Here is a 16088-nt window from a genome sequence, read left to right on the forward strand (position 1 = left end):
TCATTCAAATAAAGGATATGTACGATTTCACCATTTTGAGAGTGTTGCCTTTGAAAGGTGAGGTAACACTTCTGTGCAGGGAAGTTGTCATCACTTGGCAGGTGCTTTCCCGCAGCACATCAGGCTTTGTTTTCTTTCTCACGTGAACTTGCAGGCTGTTAAACCACAGCAGCTGAAGGCACCATGCCTTTTTCTCACTTTCAGGAAGCCCTCAGCATGCTATGTCTGTGATCTGTCAAACCTTCTTGAGCGCGATTGATGTAATGTAACCAGGTGTGCCGAAGTAAAGTGACTGTTCCCTAGGAGTTGAAATATTCAAAACAAACATCGTGTGATAATTTGTCCCTGTTTCGCCTTTGTGTCAACAAGGGAAATCTATCGAGATTGTGCCTTTCACATCTTCAGACTTCTTGTTTTGCTCCTAAGGTGTTCCTTCAGGTAACTCTACATTCATAAGTGATTTTCTTTGTTTACAATTTGTTATACTTCGTGTGCTTGATTTGCTCTTCTGAGACTAGTCGGGCTAATTTGATTATCGACCTGTGGAAGATGGCTATTGTTTGAGTAAGTCAATTCCATGTCTCAGCCTCCTAATGTGTCTTTCCCTAACCTTTCTGACAAAAATGTGTGAAGCTTCTAGGGGTAGCAGTAGGGTAGGCTTGTTTTTAACTGCAAGCAGGCAAATGAGAAAATCACTCTTTTGTTATTATAATGCAAGTTGAAAAGACTGAAATAGACTTAGACCTTTCGTTATTCTGTCTACATTGCATCATAATTGAATAGCTTCAAAAACCTTCTGTATTCGTGGACCACAAAATAGGCTTTTGTTAATAGCATTTCACATATGATTTGATTGATTTTGTTTTCATACTTCTGTGTTAATTTTGACTAGTTAATTGTTTTAGTAACTATAGGTTATGTATGAGGGTTATAAGTTCTTGGCTCTCTTAATTACTGTACTGTCATTCGATGATTTGTCTCTTAACACCTACAAGTACTTGTGAAAATCTTAAACTGGCACACGTAAAACTGAACAGCAAGATAGTTACTGATGCTTGTCTAGTGAGCTTTCAAACACAAATATTAAATAGAGCGTGCACATTAGAATGTATAGCAATGTATTTCTGGGGTGGAGTTGCCCTTTGAGGTTATTACTTGAAGTAAGCATTTGTGCAAGTTGGTTTAAATTTATGTAGTGTCTAATGGCCTTTCGGTGTCTTGGGGGTTCTAGTAATATTTTTTTTCTGAGATCAATCATAGTATAGAAATAAATGTAGAGCGGATGCAGAGGATGCTAACTGCTGTTAACGAATTCCAATAAGGTAGAAATGTTTGGCGACTTCATTATAAAAAACAATTACTTTTTTTCATTTCAATGCTTCTAAAAATGCCTTCTGCACTTGATGGGCCAGCTGCATTCTTCAAGTTGTCATGAATCTGCCTAGAACGTGCCTTTTTTAGCTCGTCTTAGCAAGACATAATAGCAGTAGGTGATGCCACTAAAAAACCTGTGTCGACATTTAGCTAAGACAGCTCTATATCAATTTCACTATCCACTAGCTGGGCTGAGCATTTTCAATTCTAGGCATACTGCAAGTTTTGGTTGGCAGGAATTCCATTTGTTCTATATTATTTCCAGTTTCCACAAACTCGTATATATGCTTTACAGAATAGGCAACTCTGCCACCAAATGTAATACCTATAACTTAAATTTCCATAGCTGTTTGCACTTTGTTGGGCCAGCCTAACAACTAAAAAAATATAAACGACATACATATCCGAGATTTTTTGTTTCGCGAAATGTTTTACCTGGATGCCTGAGGGTTTTTCAGCGAATTTCTGCTAAGTGGGTCTTTTACAATACATTCAGGTTTCTAGGAACCACACTTTGTTTTCAATATTCATTTCAGTTTGCACAAACTGGCTTTGGGGATAAGTTAACAGAACAGATCCCTGAATGGAGGTTCCAAGTATAGAGCCAGATACCTAGGTGGTTTTAAAAAAACCCAGTATGTGACCACTATAGTTTCTCCTCCTGGATTTGTTTTCCCACAATATGTATCACATGGCGTAACTGGATATCAATTTTCAGGTGATGGTTCCACTACCTTCATTCTGGAACTGAAAACTTCCAGAGCAGAATTCAGATTCTTCATTCTGGAAATGAAAACTTCCAGAGCAGAATTCAGATTCTTCATTCTGGAACTGACTTTTCCAGAACCAAATCCAAATTCTCCAATTAGGAACTGACGTTTCCAGAACCGAATCCAGATTCTCCAATCTGGAGCCGACATTTCCAGAATTGAATCAAGATTCTCCATTCTGGATTTCGGCTTTCCAATTAGCTTCCAGAAAAAAATCAAACTGGGTTCTCAGGTAGGGAAGTATTGTTACGTGTACACTCCAGTATGTGCCTGCGAAACTTTGTAACATATATTTATATTTCAGCTTGCTTTTGAAAGGGAACTTAGGTTTGAAACCGACATTGAAGAAGACGAAAGATGCCTCAAGAAGGTTCTCCTAGAAACAGCAGAGTTGGCCACCTTCCTTTGCTGTCCCCCAGCCCTTAACACTCTCTGCAACACCAACGAACCACGGAGTCGTCACAATCTTCTGCTTTCGCACCCACACCATCTGACAATGATGCACCATGCGTGAAGGGGATCATTTTTTCAAAGGAAGAACTGTGAACAGCCGTGTCTAAGATCAAGCCATCACAATGCCCTTGTCCAGATGGTGTGGCACCTGCCTTTTATAGGATGATAACGCAGTACAGTTTGATCCCTCCCTCAGCTGTCTACATCAAAGTATTTTCGATGAGGGAGCTGTTCCTACCACCTGGCAACACGCCTTACTCACCCCTATTCACGAAAGGAAAGAGAAGCCTACAAGTGACGTCAAGCATTAGCGTCCAACCTCAATAACATTAATCATCTACCGCACATTAGGATGCATACTGAACAGTCAGTTCCTCGATTTTTAGAGAGCACTGGATACTTATTGCAGACACAGCACAGTTTTAGGCACGCCCGCAGCTGTGGGACGGTCCTGGCGACCCCGTGTCATTTTGTAAGCAACAATCTTGGCAGTCGCAAAAAGAAAGATTTTCTACGGCTTCATCTCAGTTACGCGTTCGATGCCCTCAACATCGATCTCCTGCTACATAAAATGTCAGGCGCCAGCGTTCATGGCTTCCTTCTCAAGTGGCTGCCAAACTAACTGAAGGGAAAAATCCCACAATTTGTTTACCAAGGTGTGCACTGAGCTACGATGAACGTCCCCTCCAGTGTGCCACAGTACCGGTTTCTTGTCAATGACATGCCTCAGGATGATAGATTTTCTTTCGTTCAGTACGCAGACCACACCTCGATGCTGGCTCCACTTACTGACACCTGCCTCCTTCTCCAGGACTACATCAAAGACATAAAGTGCCGGGTGACTAACAACTGCTAGCGGCTGCACACCACGAAAAGTGCCGTGATGCGCTTTAGCAGGCCCCACAGGGTGGGCAAATCGAGCTATCATTTGCTCAGTGAGCCCCTACCATGTATGACTCTTTGTCAAGCTTAGAAATTACATTCACACAAACATTAGATTTCACAGTGCACATAGGAAGTGTTGTACCAAAGGCTCGGCGAACCATGGGGGTTGTTTCTTGTATCTCCAGGTCATGGGGACCTTCGCCATAATCTCCGGTCATAAGGTGCATAAGACAGATTTCCAGAAAGATAAGGGAGGAGCCCCAAAAGACCAGTTCGACCACTTCGAAGTTTCGAAAACTTGCTTTTACGCAAAATGGTGCAACCAGCACCACAAAACCCTCTGCCATGGCCACTGATGCTTGTGTCATCGCCAAGTTTCAAATTGAGGGAAAACAAAGCATTTGTACATGACTTATTTTTCGTGGGCTCCATTTTTCGCGAATTCGACTGAAGCTGAAGAGCTGGAATAATTACTGGTACCCATTTTTGCAATCCGCAAGGACCTCACTACAGCTTTCTGTATGTTCACATTTTAGCCAAATAGTTTGTGAGACCTATTTTTTGCAAAATGTAGACGATTCGTGAAAATTAGGTCTTCGTGAAAATTAATTTGTTTCCAGTATACAGTGGTACTAGTTTACTTAATTTCTCGTGACGGGCATGAAGGGGGCCAGATGGAAGGCGGATCATTATAATAAGGGTGACGAAGTTTATGCCACAATAGGCTGGGACACATCACAACAGATATAGTAGTCGGTAAGTCAGAGTCATATAGGATCACAAGGACACTCATTGTTATCTCTGTCTCTTGTGCTCCGAAGGAAAGAGCTAGATTTTCGTCACCCAATACTGCAAGCTTAGTGGCAGTGCAGCAGCCGCCCGTCGCCCCGCCCGCCACCTGCCTCCCCCCCCCCCCCCCCTCCGCCGGGGGGGGGTCACGTTTCAGCTGCAAGATCGCAACTTTATGATAATGCTAAAAGCTCTGCTAGTTAATATTCGTTGTATATGATGAGTGCAAAAACAGCATAAGAGGTATATAAGGTAAAATTGTACAAAATCAAAATAGGGAGACCAGGATAAGACGGAGCGCTCTGTCCTATTCTTGCCCTGCCTTGTGGGTGAAAACGATTCAATGCAGTGGGAAAAATGAAATATTACTGCTAAAGTCAGACGTCATGTAACATCTGCTTTGTTCACACTTCATTTTGATTTTTTTTGTCTAATTTCCACGACTTACAGATCCCAATCTTTAGGTTTGAGGCTTATGCTAATTGGATTCGAATAGGTTTGGTGATCAGTTCGAAGTGCAGTTTTTTAGCTGTCTCTCATCAATGATGCTTATATTAACAGTGCCTGAACGAGGGCAGGCTGCTACAGTCGCTGCTGCTGCAGTCACTGCTGTTCCAGTCAGTGAGCCGCATCTGTTTGAAGTCACTGATGGCAAGGTAAATTAGGAACTTTTTTTCACAAGATTAGCAATTCTAATGTTGCGATGGCAATAGTGTAGATCAACAGAAAAAAATATGAAAGACGTTTACAATTCTCTGTAATGTAAAATTAGAGCGCAGCTCTTGAGGAGGGGAGGGGAGGGTATGTCCCTGCTCCCCCTCCATACCCTTTCCTCCTCCTCTCCTGCTACCCTCCCATTAGTCAGGAAATTTCCGCTCAATTTCCCCCTAAATTAAGCGAAAATTTACCCGCTAAATAAAGCCGGGAAATATTCTTCTTAAATTCAGCGGGAAATTTACCGAAACTCTCCCGCTAAATTCAGCGGGGAAACTTAATTGGTGTTGAGGCCACGTGATGTCGATTTCCCCGTTAAATTTAGCAGAAAAATTTCCGTTACATTTTTTCTGCTAAATTGAGCTAGACTTCAAGTGTGACGTCATTACGGGAAAGGTCTCATAATGCAACACGCGTTTACGCCAATGCCGACGCCGCTCAACCCGGAAACGGGCGTCTAAAAGCTGCACTTTAAAAAAGTTACCCAAGCTTGACTATCCTGTCAAAGCCTTAGAAGCACAAAATGTGTCAAGCTCTACCATACACATGATGTGCGTGCTGTGCATATGGGGATTGCTGGCCACAATGTTCATGGCTGCTCAGCCTCATCTTCTGCCTGCCTCTTGCTTCGTGCATTCTTCACTCCCATCCGCTAAGGAAGAGTAAGAACGCATACCTACTTAAGCCTTGCACGCTCCATTTATTTCTAATCTTACGTGACATGCGATACGTAACCTTACACTACAGTAAAACCTCGTTATAACAAAATGGGATATAACAAACTAATGGATATAACAAAGCAATCATAATTCCCCTTGCTTGCTAATAGTATGGAGAAATGGACATTGGCTATAACAAACTAATGGTTATAACGAAATAACTACGACCGCTCGTTCAACTTTGTTATAACGAGGTTTTACTGTATTGGTTATCATTTTGTAATCATGCTGGCCTACTTAGCACTTGCATGATTTAATTAGGCCTGAACTTAGGTGACACATGATCCCGTAATCTCCGTGATTAGGTAACTTATGTGGTCATATAATGTTACGTGATCATGTGCCATATTCAGAAATTTGGCAGTGCTGCTAGTGCTCCCCTGAAAAAGAAAACCGTGGATATAAAACCCCGCTCTTGGAAGCGGCTATGAACTCTTGCCGATGGCAGAGTGGTTAAAGCACCGCGCTCCAAACTGTGGGCACATGGGTTTGAATTCAGTCGAGAGCTACCAATAAATTTAGTTCCAATTTATATTCAATTTAAAGGGGCATTATGTGTAAATGGGAGGAGAAGGCTGAAAGGGGGAGATGGCTGCTGGTTCCTGTGGACGGAACCTAAAGCGATATGACCGACACACTCTGCAATGGCCTCCGGTCGGTGTTGATGCAATGTGATCTCTGCCCAGTGCTCTGAATGTCAACGTGAGGAGATTCATCAAAGCGCGAATAAACGGCGGGAGTAACTATGACTCTCTTGGTGCCCCTTGTTTACGTACCGCCATACCAGGTATGGCACTGCATAGATTGTTGGCACTGGGCACGTCATCGCATCCTGCGTGCGCCGTGGCCTTGCAGCTGCCGCACATGGTCGACTTGAAAGATTGACTAGAACGGTCGTTCATCTTTAAGGGCAAGGTGCTTCGATCTAGGGGTGCTGTATCCAGGTTTTGGGCGAGAGAGTGGCACAAGAGTGCAGACGGTGCTGCCCTGAAGGAGTGCTCACGTGTACCGTCTTCGCAGGTGTGGGTTGGAAAAGGTACACGTCCGATGAATGGAAAGAGGTTCATTGATTTGGTAAAGACGAGGGCAAATGCGCTTCCTCACATGACTAGGACTAAAAGGGGTCGGGACGTCTTGACTCGTCGGGCCGGTTGTGACTCCGCGGAGTCACTGGGACACATTACGCAAAATTGCTTCTGCACGCACAGTGCCAGAATCAAACGACATGATAGTTTAGTGCAGTATGCTCCTGGTCATCTGAAAGAAAAGGGATGGGAGGTGCTGGTAGAACCCGAGTGCCACACCGCAACACAGAAATATGTGCCAGACCTCGTTATTGCAGGAGGTAGTCAGATGACTGTGGTTGATACACAGGTGGTGGGTACGTATTCCACCCCAGATGCCGCACATGAGCGGAAAGTGCAAACTATAGTGTTCCAGAGCTTCTGGATATTATTAAAGGGGCCAAAAGTGTTGCACCGGTTGTGACTAGTTTGACTATCACATATATATCAAGTGTTTGGTCGCCAAAAAGTGCTGCAGCTCTTACCAATCTTGGGTTTGGTAGACAGGATTTTAAGGTATTGACTATACTTTGCCTTCGGGGGGGGTCAGGTGCTTTCGTCGGCATCAGCAGATGACCTCCGTGGTGCACGGGCGATGAAGCGCCCCGGCGGTTGTGTGTTGCCATGGGGCTATTGGTGGGTCCCTCTCCCTTGGAGAGGATAAGGACTTCCAGACTTCATGCCAAAGATCAGCCTGATGCCTCTGCGGAGGGGTGGGCGAGGAAACGATTTTTGTGCACAAGCCCTACTCGTTAAAAAAAAAAAAAAAACCAAATGCCTTGGGTATTTTGTGGGTAAACAGAAAGTCAGCTTCGTTTCGGCTGCGTTTGGTTAGCGAGCCGAGTTCCCGGCGATCGCGCCTTTGGCCAGGTCCGCACGCCTCCACGACTATTGCGTGCTCCCGGACACCGCCGGGTACCCCCCGCTGCTCTTGGAAGATTCTCAAGTCCGCCAGCGCAGTTTCAGCACCTCTCCAAACGTGTGAGCAGCCGGCCGCTGAGGCTTTCTTCACCCCTTAACGGTCACTCGTTTTTTGGCTGCTGGAGTTAGTGCTAGGCGCTAGTGGACCGCTGGTTCCTACACTAAACATTTTTTTTTTCAGTCTCCGTGCGTCGAACCACGCACAAAAGTCCCTGGTCCCACTGCCATCCTTTTTTTTTCTCGTGGCAGCTCTGCCGGTTTCCAGTTCGAACTTTGCACGCGAACTGGGAGCGCATGCAACTTTGTTTAGTTGCGCCGGCCATCAACAGAGGGCAATACGTTCCACCCGTGGATTTCACCACCTCTGTTAGACTAGCAGCAGAGAAAAACGTCTTTTCACTTTTCTTTTCTTTCTTTTAGCAACATTTGTAGGTTTTTTGTTCGTAATCAAGCGCAGTTCGGCACTTTGGCGCAATAAACATGATTTTTTGGTTGTTTTTTTTTGTGCTTCGGCATGCAGCCCTGTGGATCGGATCTACGCTTTGGGGCTACGCAGGGCACCACTAGCTGGTTTTCACTACATGTAGTGGCGTAGTCTGCAGGACAAGTATAATCTAGTGCTCTAGGGAACTTTGTACCTTTTGAACAAGTTACTGTGGCCTGTACAGCACAGGCCACATTACCAGGCTCTCCCTCTCGGCCTCACAGCCTACACTTAAATACAAATACCCTGTGTCGCAAGCGGCTGGGGGAATAGTGCTTCATATTTTTTTTTCCTATTTATTTCAGCATGTCAGGGACTCATCCATCACCTAGCGTGTTAGCAAACCTTTGAGAGGCTGTATCCCTCAGAGGAGATTGTCTGCCACCTGTGCGACAAACGACTAACTTCTCGCATCTCTCTGGGGGGCACTACGAACATGTTCATAGTTGTCACTTCGTACGGAGGTGCTTCTATTGCCTCGCCAAAACGTACACCAAGAGCACCTCCATGTCGTCTCATTACACAAGGTGTCGGAAGAAACCATTAGTATCGCCCACTTCAACCGTAGTGACGAACGCCGACTCACACAGTGTGGCCAGCAACGAGCTTCCGCAGGCTTCCACTCCTTCCCCTGCAAGTCACACCGAGGAGAAGGAGCACCCAGAGTTCTCCCGGGACTCCAAGAGGGCAGACATGTCGATGCCCTTCACAACCAGCACCCCTGCTTTGCGTCTCCCACCAGCAGGTGACTGGACCACGGAGGACGTCAGGACTTTGGCGGTCCAAGAATTGTCGATGCCCGCCAAGATGAAGTTTACCAACAAAGAACTCGCCAAGGGGTACGCAGGGGTACCTTGGCAAACCATCAAGGGCATCAGGGGGCGGAAGTTGTACAGGGACTTGCTACAGCAAGAACAGCTGCGGAGCAGGTTACCTCGGCCGGACTCCAGGGTTCCTGCACATGGTGAGCCCCCCACTGCCACTCCAGGGGGACCACTGCCATCAGTGCAAGATTCCTCCGGCCTGCAGACGGACATACCCTCATCACCCCTCACCACGCCAAGACCACAGCGGTGAAGCGAGAAGTCCATACATCATTCTCCAACCCCGGTCACCCCCCGAGATATCCCCCCTACACCGGAGGCAAGGCCCTGGACAGAGAGGGACACTCATGCACTCGTGCTGTGCAAGCTCCAGGCTTCTCTGTGCATGCGTAGTGACGAAGAGCTCGCTGCATTGATGCCAAGAAGAACATGGCAGAGCGTCCGGGACTACCGTCTGATGCCCCAGTGCGCAGAGGCGATGCGCAGGGAGCTCGGCACGCGACGGGGAAAGGATGTCTCACCCTTACTCCGAACTTCATCCCTTTGTGGCCCCTCGCCAGACACCCCGCCAACTGTCATCGTTCCTGGTCCCTTTGCTAAATCCATCATCGCAGAGGTCACACGTACATTGGCACCGCAAACTCTCTTCCACCAGCAGAGTTCAACGCGCGGTGGACCGTCTCGGAACTGACGGCACTGGCCAGGGCAGAGATCACCTGCAAGGACCACCCTCATATGAACCTTGCTTTTGCCAGGGTATTCACCACCCAGTCCTCACAGGGAATCACAGGGCAGCGAAATATACGCCATTACAAGGAGATCCTGGAGACCTTCAAGGCGGCGGCACACAAGCAGCCGGTTCCTATTCAACCGGTCCGCGTTCACGACGCCGGATCTGCCTGGGTGCGTCTGCAGCCCGCACCAGGAACCCCTGTCACCATCGCTCAAGGGTTGCTGGACCCCATCAAGATAGGAGAAGACCTGGGGAGAGGGGAGGCACCGAGGGCAGCAAGAAAAAGAAGCGTCGTCTAGCCAAGAACCGTAACCAGCGCCGTCACGAACGCTATGCAGAACATCAACGGCTGTACAGTCTGGGGCCTAAGGTGCTCGTCGACGAGTTGGGGCTGGACTGGGCTGACCCAGCAGTCCTCTTCTCGGAGCTCCACCGGGTCTACGACCTTCTCATGTCTACACCATCAAGACCGGTTGACGGGTTCATAACATCCGAACAAGTACTCAACGTAGAGGTGGAGCCGTTCACCGAAGGAGAGCTCCAAAGAGTGCTCAAGAACACCGACGCAAAGACTGCCCCTGGCCCGGACGGCCTTACCCTGAACGAGGTTTCCAGATTCCACCAGCCATTCTTGCCATCATTTTCACCAACTGGTTGGCCTTCGCTATGCTTCCCGAGGACCTCAAGGTGGCCAAGAGTTTTCATACCCAAGTCCCGCTCGGCCACTACTGGCGGAGACTTCAGGCCCATCACCATCTCATCCATCCTACTGCGCATCTACACAGGGGCGCTGCTCCGACGGTTCGCGCAAGATCACGTCTTCCACGACCTCCAGGGTGGATTCGGCGACGACAGGAGAGCTTCATCCAACATCAGTCTTCAGGCCCTCATGAAGGCGAGGAAGCAGGCTCGACAGAGCTTCTACAGCCTGAGCCTCGATGCCTGCTGTGCCCCGTCTGCGGAGTGCCGGAACTGCACCACCCCATCCACCTGGCGGGCGCCTTGCACCAAGCTCGCGTCGCCGCGGACTGGGCTCGCCGAGCCGCACCACCTCCTGCTGCACCTCCGGCAGCTCCCCGCCCGTTGAAAGTCGCGGAGGCCATCCGGGTGCTCCGCCGATTCCGCCCGGATCTGCTCCGCGACCCGGCCCACGAGGAGGCCATCTTAGACCTCGACCTTTAAGGGGGAGAGGTGTGGGGCGCTCGGCCCGCCACACGGCGGCCAAACCGGCGACTAGCGGGGGGGCGGCTCCCGGTGCCCATTGCATACGCACGGGCTTAAAAGGGGTGGCCAGTGCGGCCGACAGGAGTTGCTGTCCCGAGTCTTGGCCAGGTCGGGATCCAGGAGTCATGGTAATAAACCCCGCTTGACCCCAAGGAAAGAGTCGTCTGATTGATCACCTGCGGCGGACGGCGGAAGTCGAACGCTACAACACTCCAGAAATAGTGCCACAAAGAGTGCCTCAATGATTACGAGTATTTTACCTACTTTTCCTTCGTTCAGCACGTTCCAAATGGAAGTGTAGCTTTTCAACAATTATTTTTCACAATGGCATGTTCTTTAACAAAGGAAAGTGGTACACGCATTTATTATGGGCATATAACTGAAAATCAAAGCAGAATACTAATTATGGTCTTTATTTCCAAAAAGACAAGATACTCTGGGTGCCTTGCAAGACTAGGCAGGTAGACGGGTCCGTATGGAGGAGCGTTTGCCAGCCAGCCAGCCAGGGCAAACACTACAGCGTACCGAAAACACAAAATCGCTACATTGCGCGAATAAACTTTAAACATTAATTCATAGACGTTGCAACATCCATGAAACACATACAGGCCGTGGTAATGAACCACTAAGGTTGAAACCAGCTACGCTTCGAACGGGCTCGCCGCCGGCAGAAGTGGTCCGGGATGGAACGCCAGTGCCACCTGATAGATTCTACACAAAGTGCCTCACATGGAGGCCGCCGCTTTTTCCACTACCCGCCTTATTCTGGTTCGCTATAGCTCGTCTGCTCACTGTGCGATGACGTAAAGGCGGGCCCTGCAGAAATCACAGGCTTGAGGAGAGCGGAGGCCGGCGCAGCTTTGAAACCGGCTGCCGTGGCCCGTGTCTGCCCTCGGGCAGAGTGTTGGGGGCCTCCAGCCTTCTAGTTCACCATGGCTGACAGCCAGGAATGCGCAGATTCAGATTCCTCACCCCCTCGGGCTGCCAAGAGGACAGACTATTGGAGCTGGGAGATCCGCGGCATCTCTAGCATCGGAATCGTTGGGTGGGTGTCCGACTCCTCTCGGTTCTAGGCGCAAATGTTACGGGCATGGTGGAAATCGATATAAGTAAAGCTCCCCGCCCCCCCCCCCCCCCCAACCTGCGTTCACGCCCCTTCACAGCGACAGTGTGTGGCTGCTAAGTGCAAAAGCATTAACCCACTTGGCACCCCCCCCCTCCGTACACGCCGCGTTGCGGCGTCCAGCTGACAACCCAAGCCCTGCTTTCCTTCATTGCACATCCGGAAAGGAAGTCTTATACCCTTTAGTTCAGCAAAATTTTGTTGGCAACATTTTTTTTTTAAGTGTTAATCATAAAAAAGAAATGTAGTAAATATCGACAAAATAAAATGTTCAAGAAAAAAGAGAAAAAAAAAAAGTGAAAGCCGCTTACAACTCCCTGTAACGCCGAATTGGAGCGCAGCTCTTGAGGAGGAGGAGGGAAGGGCGCTGGGGGGGGGGGGTTAGACTAACCAGGGGGGGGGGTTACGTGACCTTGGGGGGTCACCTGACCCCCAATGCCGATGATGTCATCACTGACGTCACTGATGACGTCATTAGTGACGTCACTGATGACTTCACCAGTGATGATGACGATGACGATGCGAATGTCGGTGACGTCATCAGTGACGTCGCTGACGACGTCATCAGTGATGATGACGATGACGATGCGAATGCCGGTGACGACATCAATGACGTCACTGATTTCGTCATCAGTGATGACGATGACGATGCGGATGTCGGTAACGTCACCGGCATCCACATCGTCATCGTCATCATCACCGATGACGTCACCGGCATCCACATCGTCATCGTCATCATCACTGATGACGTCACCGGCATCCACATCGTCATCATCACTGATGTCATCATCACTGATGACGTCACCGGCATCCACATCGTCATCGTCATCATCACTGATGACGTCACCAGCATCCACATCGTCATCGTCATCATCACTTATGACGTCACCGGCATCCGCATCGTCATCGTCATCACTGATGATGACGATGACGATGTGGATGCCGGTGACGTCATCAGTGTCGATGACGTCATGGGGGGGGTCACGCGACATCGGCGGGGGTCACGTGACCTCGGGGGTCACGTGACCTCGAGGAGGGGGTCACGTGACCTCAGGGGAGTCACGTGACCTAGAGGAGGGGTCACGTGACCTCAGGGGAGCCACGTGACCTCGAGGAGGGGGTCACGTGACCTCAGGGGAGTCACGTGACTTCGGGGGGTCACGTGACCTCGGGGGGGGGTCACGTGCCTCCCCACGAAGTCACGTGACCCCGGTGGGGGGCTCGCGCGGTGCATTATGGGATATTTCCCATGATGCACCGCGCGGTTACGCCGACGGCGACGGCGACGGCGACGGCGACGGCGACGGCGACGGCGACGCCGCTCAAGCCGGAAACGGGCCCCTAAGAGCTGCGCTCTAAAAAGTAAGTCCACACTGCAGACCGAACCGGGGTCCGCTGCGTATGAGGCAGACACCTTGCCACTTAGCTACGCTACCGCTTCGGAAATTCGTTCTAACCATTCGTTTTATACGAGTTTCAAAACGTCGTGTGCATAGCAATTTCCAGTCAACGTGCACGCGCCCGTGCATATAATTTTACTCAATCAATGTATGCTCGAAGATCCGCCTGCCTCCAAGGGTGACGGACATGACGAGCGAACGGCACATTCAATGCCCATGTCCACATGCCCGAGGGCTCGAACCGTTGCGCTGACTGGGGTTTATTCAAGCCCTTCAGAGCTGTTCTTCAAGATGATTTGCTCAAAGTATCTCGGTAAGTGGCCAAAAACCACTGCAGAAAACACTGATGAGTAAGACTAGGCTGTCTTATCAAAACATTTTGTGGTCTTCGGACGAAGGCCGAGTGTTTCTTTTCTCGTGTTACTGTATTTAACTATTCTTTTATGTGCTTGCTTGAAAACCTGGTTGCGTCCCACCATTAGCTCTGAAGATAACTTTCCGCCCTATTTTGAAATTTTTTTCATCGCGATCGTGACTTTTTTTTGCGAGGTAGCATAGGAGGTGGTGTGATGATTGCAGTTGACAGGCGGTACAATTCAAAAAGACGCGAGGATTTAGAGGGGTCCCCTGAGTGTCTATCGGTTGAAATCGAGTGCACAAAGCGGGTGTTTTATTCGGATTGTTTTATCTCCCTCCTCAAACTACACCTCATCAGGTGTCTTGTAACATTGAGAATATAGTGAAAGAGTTGTATAGGTGCAACCTTTTGATAATGGGGGACTTTAACGCTCCAGGTATTAACTGGACAAATTTAAATGTTCACACTGACAACTTTTATTGCAAGCAGAAATGCAGCCGTCTACTGAACTTCGTATCGTTTTTAGATCTCAGACAGCACAATTATGCTCTTAAAGGGGTGCTCTGGCGATTTCTTTATGGTCCCCGATTGGCTTGAAATTTTGCTAAACTCGCCAAACAACATCGCCAAAATAGTATCCCAAATATTAGGTCAAAATAATTTTTTTTTCACGAAGTTATAGAATTTACAATTTTGGTCCTCACCGTGTTTCTCAAACTGAAAGTCTCTACTGGCAACAACGAAAAAGTGACGTCAGTTAAAGTGCAGGGGTTCACTCTTTGGACTGTAGAATTTGTTCCCAACTGATTCGAAGCAGTTTCATGGTGTCAAATGAATGCTTTGGATGCTCGCTCCAATCCCCGTGCTCCAGCACGGAACAAATGATTGGCATATTCTATTTTTTAGACTGCTCGCTCGACTGGCAAGCCTGCCCGCCACTGACGTCACGGCACTGAAAAGTGCGCGTATGTTTGAATGTTGGTTTTTGCACCATTTTCATTTGCCGCATTGGCAATAACTATTATGAATTTCGTGATACTAAATAGCATACCGGAAAGGGTAAAGGCCGGGGAGTCAGGAAATATAGTTAGTTGAGGCAGCTAAAAAAATCGCCAGAGTACCCCTTTAACAACCAGGAGAATTCTTTAGATTCATGTTTCTCTAGTATGGAACGCGTTTCCATCGTTCGGAGTCAATCCCCATTGGTCCCTGAAGATATATATCACCCTGCACTTGATGTAGTGTTCTCCCGTATTTCACCAGTTTGCACTCCTCCTTCCTAAAGATGCCTTCCTCACACCTCGTATAGTAATTTCTCGGCAGGCGACTACATTTAAATGCACTATTATTTTACGGATGTCAACTGGGCATCTGTTCTTAAGCCTATCAATGTGAATGAGCAAGTCACTTGCCCCACGAGAATTGTTCTGGGGGCTATGGAGATATGCATTGCATTAAAGGGACACTGACACCCCCCCAAAAAAAAATTTTATTTTTTGCCAGGCGCTTCATTATGGTGTCGGAGGACTACCCAATTAATATTTTGCAACAGAGTAGCGTATTTTTTTAATAAAGCCAAAAGACGCAACTCCTCGAAACCGAAACCGAAACCCGACGGAGGTCGGAGAAGTGGAGAGAAGAGAGTGAGTGGCGGAAGTCACGTGGCTACACCCGACCGTGCGTTTTGTTTTTTTTTTTCTCCTCTCCGGTAGCAGACGACAGGACATGCAGCGTGCGATGGGGCGTGCGGGAACTGCTCGCCGTGCGATTGTTTTGCAGTTATGTTTGTTCCGCTCGTTGTTCTGTACTCCAAGATGAGTTGTTTTGTACATTGAGGAGTTGGAAATGAGTAGTGAGTGCCCGTGGTGAATTTCCATGATCGGCTCCGAAAAGAATACACCCAAGATGTTGCGTGACGAGCTGGCTCACATTTCCTGAATCCGAAAAAAAGTGGCATTGTGCGACAGAGTTTCCGAAAGATCAATGGGATCGGGACCAACGGCTGGCTGCAATTCCTGCAGAACATATACGGGCACCTCGGAAAGCGGACGTTACTTGATTTATATGCTCCTTGCATTTTGTGGAAAGTGATTACATTGAGCTCGCAGGTGTCAAAACGGAAATCCCATACCATTTAAATCAGCGAAGTATCGTCCACAACATTAGTTTGTTTCTTCAGTGATGATTGTAAAAAAATATATATATATATGTAAACATCAGAAATTGTTTGAAGAAAAAAAAATAAAGTTTCAC

General features: G+C 48.2%; 1 long non-coding RNA gene across 1 annotated transcript; it reads right to left on the bottom strand.

The window, feature by feature from the left end:
- Positions 1–8938: 8938 nt before the first annotated feature.
- LOC121834150 lies at positions 8939–9792 on the bottom strand. The gene is made up of 3 exons (XR_006077086.1): positions 9519–9792; positions 9108–9196; positions 8939–9026 (listed from the first exon to the last, which is right to left on the bottom strand). It is a non-coding gene; the product is annotated as an uncharacterized LOC121834150 (long non-coding RNA).
- Between the last annotated feature and the right edge of the window lie 6296 nt (positions 9793–16088).

The sequence above is a fragment of the Ixodes scapularis genome, unplaced genomic scaffold (genome assembly GCF_016920785.2).
Source record: "Ixodes scapularis isolate PalLabHiFi unplaced genomic scaffold, ASM1692078v2 ptg000597l_1___fragment_1__unscaffolded, whole genome shotgun sequence".
In the NCBI taxonomy this organism is placed as follows: Eukaryota; Metazoa; Arthropoda; class Arachnida; order Ixodida; family Ixodidae; genus Ixodes; species Ixodes scapularis.